General features: G+C 39.6%; 1 pseudogene; it reads right to left on the reverse strand.

Annotated features, from left to right (window-relative positions):
• Positions 1-4,081: 4,081 nt before the first annotated feature.
• Positions 4,082-4,178, reverse strand: LOC130016132 (uncharacterized; annotated as a pseudogene).
• Between the last annotated feature and the right edge of the window lie 4,497 nt (positions 4,179-8,675).

The raw sequence follows: 8,675 nt of genomic DNA on the forward strand, positions 1-8,675 counted from the left end.
GTGATTGACTGAATCACTGGGACATAAAGAGATACAAAGCTGTTCATGAGTAGGTTTCAGTCATACAGTGTTCCAAGACCCATTGCTCCATCAGTGAACATTTCCCACCTACAGTGTCCCCAGTTTTCCCCCTGAAATCCTTTCACTCCCTCTCTCTCTCCTCACCCCCGCCCCCTGTCTCTCCCTTTCTTCTACCTATCTACCTATCTACCGATCTCTCCCTTTTCAGGCATCATGGTTTACAACACAGCAACTGATAGGTTACCATGTTTCTTCCTTTACCTATTTTCACTTCACAGTTCTTTTCCAGCATCATCATTTCCAACTATTTTTGTCATAGTGGTCTCTTCTCGATCCCAACTGCCATCTCCCGCAGCCCATAAGGTAGGCTTCTAACAGTGGACCAATCATCCTGGCCCTTATTTCTACTGTCCTAAGGTATTAATCTAAAGTTATGTTTTTTCATATCCCACAAATGAATGTAATCCTATATCTGTCTGTCTCCTTCTGACTCATCACACTCAGCATGATACTCTTCATGTACATCCATTTATAAGCATACTTCATAACTTCATTTTCACTAACAGCTGCATAGTATTCCATTGTTTAGATATACCATAGTTTCTCTAACTAATCATTGAGAATTCTTGGGCATACAAGTTGTTTGCAGATTCTCACTATTGTGAATAGTGCTGCAATGAACATAGAAGTGCAGATAGCATTTCTGCTGTGTGTTTTGGGGCCTGGGAGTATATTGCCAAAGTGGTATTGCTGGATTCATGGAAGCTCAATTTGTAGCTTTCTGAGAAATACCCATATCGTTTTCCGAAAAGGCTGAACCAATCGGCATCCCCACCAACAGTGAAGAAGAGACCCTTTCTCCCCACTTCCATGCTGACATTGGTTGCTCTTGTTCTTTTTGATGTGTGTCAATCTCTGTGGTGTGAGATATCTCATTGCTGTTTGGATTTGTATCTCCCTGATGATTCGTGATGTAGAAAATTTTACCTCTGTTTTTTGGTCATTTGTATTTATTCTTTGAGGAAGTTTCTGTTCGTTTCTTCTCCTCATGTTTTGGTGGGGTTGGATGTCTTTTTCTCATAAAGTTCTACCAGTGCCATATATATCTTGGGTTATATACAATAAGGGGTTAATTGTATGGATATTGCATAAATAATTTTCCCCCATTATGAGGGCTGTCTTTTTATCATGGTCACCATTTTTTCTGAGTTGCAGAAACTTCTTGGTTTAATGTAGTCTCATTTGGTTATCTTCACTTCCTCTTCCTTGGTCAGTGGTGTATCATTCTAGAAGTTTCCCTTAGCTTTAATGTCATGGAGGGATCTTCCCACATTTTTCTTCATATATCTTAAGAACTCAGGTGTGATATTGAGGTCTCTAATTCATTTGATCTGACTTTGTGCCAGGCACTATAAAGAGGTCTGAGTTAAACTTTTTTTGCATGTTGCTGACCAGTTTTCCCAGCAGCACTTGTTGAAGAGACTTCCTTGCTCAACTTCATATTTATTGAGCCTTTATGATACATTAGGTAATAATAATCTGAGGGCCAGCGTCAGGATATTTGACTATATTCCATTGACCTGAGGACTCTCTTTATCTGAATATCATGCTAATTTGATTACTGCGACTTTCTAGTAGGGTTTGAAGTTGGGGAAGGTGTTCCCTTCTTCTTTTTACCAAAGATTGCTTTAGCTCATCATGGGAGTTTATTGTTGTGTATGAGTTTCAAGAGGGTTTAATCTATTTCTTTGAAAAATGTTATGGGTATCCTTATAGAAAGTGCATTAAATATTTATAGCGCTTTGGGGTGTATTGCCATTTTGACAGTGTTAATCCTCTCAATCAATGAACATGGGATGTGATTCCATTTCCTCATATCCTCTTTTATTTCATGAAGTAGTGTTTTGTAGAGTGTTTTTGGTATAGGTCCTTAACCTTTTTAGTTGATTCTAGTATACTTGATTGTCTGAGGTTATTGTGAATGGGTTTGTTTTTCGCCTATCTCTTTTTTCTCTTTCATTAATAGTATTTGGGAAAGCCATGGGCTATTGGATATTGATTTTGTAATATGCTACTTTAGTAAACAAATCTATTATTCCCAGGAGCTTTTTGGTAGATTTTTTGGGATTTTCTAAGAATACTATCATGTCATCTCCAAATAGTAAAAGCTTGAGTTCTTCCTTTTTTTATCTGGATGCCCTTGATATCTTTTTCTTACCAAAATCATATGGCAAATATTTCAAGTACTATGTTGAATAGGAGTGGTGAGAGTGGGTAACTTGTTTTGTGCCTGATTGTATTTTGGGAATCTAGCTCATTGATTTTTCTCCAAGCCTTTAGTTTTTCCCCATTGAGAATAATGCTTGGTGTGGGTTTGTAGTAGTTTGCTTTGACTAGATGGAGGAAAGTACTTTCGACTCCCATTTTGTTGAGAGTTTTTCATCATGAATGGGTGCTGGATCTCATCAAATGCTTTATCTACATCTATTGATATTATCATATGATTTTTATCTTTATTTTATTGAGATGGTGTATTCTGTTGATTGACTTGAGAATGTTAAGCCATCCTTGCATCCCCAAGATAAACCTACTTGGTCATAGAGTGTGACCTTTTGTTGAGTTTCTGATTTCTCTTTGCTGGTATAATCTTGAGGATCTTTGCATCTGTATTTATCAAAGAAATAGGTCTGTAATTTTCTTTTTTGTGGTTTCTCTGTCTGATTTGAATATCAGGGTGATCTTTGTCTCATAGAAATTGTTTGGGAGTATTTCTGTTTCTTCAATTTCCTGGAAAATCTTAAAAAATGTTGGCAGTAGGTCCTCTTGAAAGGTTTGAAATACTTCATTAGTGAATCCATTTGGGCCTGGGCTCCTGTTTTTGGGGATACTTTTGATTATCATTTCAATTTCCTTGTAGTGATGGGTTCGAGTTTTCAAAATATTCTTGGTTCAGCCTTGGGAGGTAATTGGAATCCAGTAATTTATCAATTTATTCAAGATTCTCTCATTTCCTGCTTTAAATATTCTCAAAATAATCTCTGATGATCCTATGGATTTTGTAGTTTCTATTATGATGTCCCCCTTTGCATTTCTGATTCGGTTTATTAGGATTCTTTCTCTTTTCTTCTTTGTGAGTCTTGCTAGTAGTTTACTGATCTTATTTATTTTCTCAAAGAACCATGTCTTGCTTTTGTTGGTCTTCTGAATTGTATTTTGGGATTATGTCTCATTGATTTCTTCTCCAGGTTTTATTATTTCTTTCCTCCTGGCTAGTTTGGACTCCTTTTCTTGGTCATTTTCCAAAATCTTGAGCTGTAAGTTATTTTTGTAGGCCCTTTCTTTCTTCCAGTTGAATTCTGGCGGAGCTATAAACTTTCCTCTTAGAACTGCTTTTGCTCTGTCCCACAAGTTCTGGTAGTTCCTCGTTGTCATTTTTTCTGGAATCTTTTTATTTCCTCTTTGATTTCTTCTCTACACCAATGGTTGTTTATTACTTCCCTCAAATAAAATATTTTCTTGCCGAGTTTTTGTCTGTTTGATCTATTGAGAAGTGAGAAAGTACTGTTGAAATCTCCATCTAGCATTGTGTTGCTATCAATGTTTTTCTTTAAGTCTATTAGAAGTTGTTTTTACGTATTTTGCTGATCTGTCATTAGGAGCATATACATTGAGGAGGGTGAGTTCTTTCTGATGTACAGATTCCATGATCATTAAGAAATGACCTTCACTGTCTCTTATAACCTTTAGCCTGAAGTCCATGTGGTCTGATACTAGTATTGCCACTGCAGCTTTTTGGAGGTGTTCTTTTCTTGAAGAATCATTTTCTAGCCTTTGACTTTGAGCCCATGGTTGCTTTGATTATTCAGATGTGTTTCTTCCAGGCAGCAGAATGTTGGGTTCAGTTTTCTATTTCATCCTGTGCCTCTGAATTGGTGCATTTAGTCCATTGACATTGATAGAGATCATTGTGATGGGGATTTTTGCTATCTTTATGTCGAAATTTGGAGTACTTGTGGGGCTTGTCTTAGCTTAAAGTAGCCCTGTTAATTCTTAATGCAACAAAAATATGGAACACTTTACAAGTTGGCCTGTCATCTCTGTGTAAGGATCATGCTAATCTCTATATCATTTCAATTTTAGTATATGTGTTGCCAAACTGAGTATAAGAGCTGATTTTTTCCCCTATTTTTCTCTTCTGATTTCTTTGAGTTTTGTCCTTACTCACTCCTATGGCAGACAGTGATTCCCAATCTAGGAAGGTATTTCAAAGCATCTTGAAGTGATAAATTTAGAACATTAATGTCCCAGAAGGAAAAGTATGGTTTTTACCATATTATCTTTTACCATACCCAGGGCATCAGTTTTGCAAAATAATCCTTTTGGAAGATGGAGAATCAGTGTTGTTTAATGCTCTTCCCTGAAATCTTCATTAAGAAAATTAAACTGGAGCCTTTTGCTATTCTCACCTCGGTCCCGTGTACATCTCCAGAAAACGGTGGATGGCGTTGTCCGCACCTTGACCACCTTGAAAGTAAGTAGGATTTTTCTCCTGAAGGAAGAGGTGAGAAGCATATTGATGATTTCATTCCACTTTATTACAAGTTCAACTTGAAGGGAAGGTGAGACTCATGAGGCTCCTGTAAAGGACAGAAAAAGGGTCTCAATGTAATTTAATGGCCCAGACACATTAACAACACAGATGACTCAAAGTAACCTGTGTGCATCTTTGTGTGTATAGTGAGTTTTATATCTACTCATAGTGATTCTCAGTCATTCCACATGGGCAAAACAGACCTGTAATTAAAAATCTAGTTCTCTGAGCAGAATGAGCTTTCTTAGGTGATTGAACATGTGTGTAATATTTTATTACTAAGCACATACAACTGTTTGAATGATGTGTACTTTTCGATCAAAATTTAAGTCCAAATATCTCTGAAATGGCAGTCTCCTGATGCCGCACCTGGCTTTCCTCACTGGGGCCCCTTGGAGGGGGTGGGTTGAGTTTCCCTCACCACCCCGAGCAGAGACCTGGCAGCTGAAGATCTCTGCAACCAGCCATAGTTATGCTTAAGACCACTCTCACCACACTTGAAGGAGCCTCATGCATGAAGGAACTGGCAGAGGAACCCAGGTGTGCGGGACCCGGGGCTGAGATATTCAAGACTGCTTGGACCAAGAATGGGCCTCCTCCATCCAGATCCCCCATCTTCCAGTAGCTAAGTGTTACACCCACGGACTGCCTCTGGAGCCATGTAATCCCATCAATGGCCAAGATCCAGATACTGGATCTTGTTGATAAGATAACAGCTCATATTGTCCAGTTCTCTTTCTCGGAGAACATGGCAGGTTACCAAGCGTATCTTGCCTACATGGCAGAGACTGGCAAGTTACCCGTGGTGTGTTCTATATGCCAAAACCCAGTAACAATGAAGTATCTCATTTCCCTGACCGTGAAAAAACCTCCAATGTGGCACTTGCTAAAATCTCAGGGCTAGGACGAATGGAGATGTAACTGGTGCATGATACCAGTATTCCTCCCACCATGCCCCCAAACATGCCTTTGTGGCAGGGCATTCTCTTTTGTTCTCTGGGGCCATGGCATGCCAGAGAGCCACTCGTGGTGGGCAACTCATGGTCTTGGCTGGCAGGACGAATGGGCTGGTTTTACCCCTCACCCCCAATCCCACGAGGCCGTAGTTGCCCTGTCACCCTAGCTCATACCTGGCTGTCCAATAATCTCTGAGGTGGTGGGCATCGTGCCGCCAGGGGGGAGAAAGGCAGAAGCGACAAATACCCTTTCCCACCTGAGGGAGAATGGTGCCGTAGCTTAATGCATAGTTTAGTCACTTTTCTGCCAAAAGCCTCTGGGTTCCGAATTGGATCCACGTGCCTCTGGTGCTGTGGTCGTGCCGGATAGCCTCTTGTGGGGGTCAAATCGTGATCTTGGTGGGGCAGAAAGAATGGCTCTATGGCCTACTTTTGGCATGCATCTCCCACCCAGAGCGGGTCCTCCAAATACCCTTTAGTTGGTGTTCTGGCCTCTATCTGAGCTGCCTTTCCCCCCAGCATGTGATGTCGGCTTCCAAGGCCTGGAGCAAACCTCCTAGTCCTTATCACTCTATTCTTGGGTATTAGTCTCTTATTCTGTTACTTTATATTCCACAGATGAGTACAATCTTTCGATGTCTGTCCATATCTTTCTGACTCATTTCACTTACTATGTTGATCCACTTTACGCAAATTTCATGACTTCTTATTTTCTAACAGCTGCATAGAATTCCACTGTGTAGATGAAACAAAGTGTCATTAACAAGTCATCTGTTCTTGGGCACTAGGGGTTTTTTTCCCCAGATTTTGGCTATTGTGAACAGTGCAGCAATGAACATACAAGTGCATATGTCATTTCGGCTGTACTTTTTTGCCTCTCCAGGCTATATTTCCAGGAGTGATATTGCTGGGTCAAATGGGAGCTCAATTTCTAGTATTCGGAGAACCGTTCATACTGTTTTCCAAAACGGCTGAACCTGTCTGCATTTCCACCAGCAGTGAAGGAGAGTCCCTTTTTCCCCACATCCACGGCAACACCGGTAGCTTTTGTTCTTTTGGATGTGGGTCAGTTTCAGTGGTGTGACGTGATATCTCTTTGTTGGTTGTACCTGCATTTCCCTGATGATTAGTGATGAAGAGCATTTTTCATGTGCCTTTTGGCCATTTGGTATCTTCTTTGAGAAAGTTACTGTTCATTTCATCATCCCATTTTCTGATGGGGTTGCATGATTTCTTCTTGTAGAGTTCAACCAGAGCCTTGTATATTGTTGATATCAACCCCTTATTACATAGGCATTGGGTGAATATCCTTTCCCATTCTGTAGATTGTCTTTGTATTCTGGTCACTGTTTCTTTTGAGGTGCAGAAGCTACTTAATTTAAGATAGTCCCCTTTGTTCATCTCTGTTTTCACTTTTTTGGCCAGTGGCATGTTATCTTTGAAGATACCTTTAGCTTCAATGTCGTGGAGGGTTTTGCCCACCTTGTCTTCAATGTACCTGATGAATTCTGTTCTGATGTTGAGGTCTTTGACCCATTTTCATCTGACTTTTGTGCTTGCTGTTAGGTAGAGGTTTGAGCCCATTTTATTGCATGTCGCTGTCCAGTTTTTCCAGCACCGTTTGTTAAAGAAGTCTTTCTTGCTCCACTTCACATTTATTTCTCCCTTATCAAAGATTAGATGAACATATATTTGAAGGTGTGTGTCAGTATATTCAATGATGTTCCATTGGTCGGCGGCTCTGCCTTTGTTCCAGTACCATGCTGTTTTAATTATTATCGCTTTGTAGTAGAGTTTGAGGTTGGGGAAGGTGAGGCCTCCCATCGTCTTTGTCCCAAGAATTGCTTTAGCTATTCGTGGGCGTTTGTTGTTCCATATGAATTTCAGGAGTGATTGATAAACTTCTTTGAAGCATATTATGGGTATCTTTATAGGGATCACATTGAATTTGTACAATGCTTTGGGGAGTATTGTCATTTTGACAATGTTAATTCTCTCAATACATAAGCAGGAGATATGTTTCCATTTCTTCGTGTCCTCTTATTTTCTGTTGTATAGGTCCTTCACTTCCTTAGTTAAGGTGATTCTGAGATACTTGATTTTCTGAGGCATGACTGTGAATGGGTTGCTTTCTTCATGTCACTCTCTTCTCTCTCATTATTTGCATATAGAAAAGCCATAGACTTTTGGGTATTGATTTTATAGCCTGCAACTTTACCATATAAATCTATTGTTTCTAGGAGTTTTTTGGTAGAGGTTTTAGAATTCTCTAAATATAGTATCACATCTTCTGTGAATAGTGAGAGCCTGATTTCTACTTTTCCTACATGACTGCCCTTAAAATCTTTTTTTATATAACTCCTATTGCAAGTACTTCCAGTACTATATTCAACAGAAGTGCCAAAATGAATTTTTTTCTTTTTGGGTCACACCCTGCGATGCTCAGGAGTTATTCCTGGTTCATGCACTCAGGAATTACTCCTGGCGGTACTCGAGGGACCGTATGGGATGCTGGGAATCGAACTTAGTTTGGTTGCGTGCAAGGCAAACGTCCTACACCCTGTTTATTGCTCCAGCCCCCAAAATGAATTTTTACTAAACATTTTCTATATGTAAATTTCTATGCTAAGAACAGTGGTATAAACGGTGATATCTGAGTAATTTACAAGTAGATTATGAAGACAGATAATATAAAGAATTTCTTTGTATGAATTTCCAAAATGTGTAGCTTTTATTAAATATGTTAAGAATGAACCGGAGGTCTTGATTATACCATGAAAATGATTTCCCTGTTAGAAGTTACCCTTCTAAAATGCAATAAAGTGACATATTTTGAAAATGTTGATTATTCGTTCATTAATTCAATGAATATTTGTTAGTCTGGGGGTGCAGTGCCTCCAGGAAGTCAACCTGCACCCTCGAGGTGAGTGCATCTACAGTCTAATGGTGCCATCATGCTGCCTGATAACCCCAGATTTCCACTGTGCCTCTGGCTGGATCCCAACACCTTAGGACTAAGTTTCCCAAGAAATTAAACTCCCAAAAGATATGTGGGAGTCATGTTCACAAACCACCCCTGGCTCAGCTATACAAGCTAATGTATTGGT

This window comes from Sorex fumeus, unplaced genomic scaffold (genome assembly GCF_029834395.1).
Source record: "Sorex fumeus unplaced genomic scaffold, SorFum_2.1 ptg000146l, whole genome shotgun sequence".
Classification (NCBI taxonomy): domain Eukaryota; kingdom Metazoa; phylum Chordata; class Mammalia; order Eulipotyphla; family Soricidae; genus Sorex; species Sorex fumeus.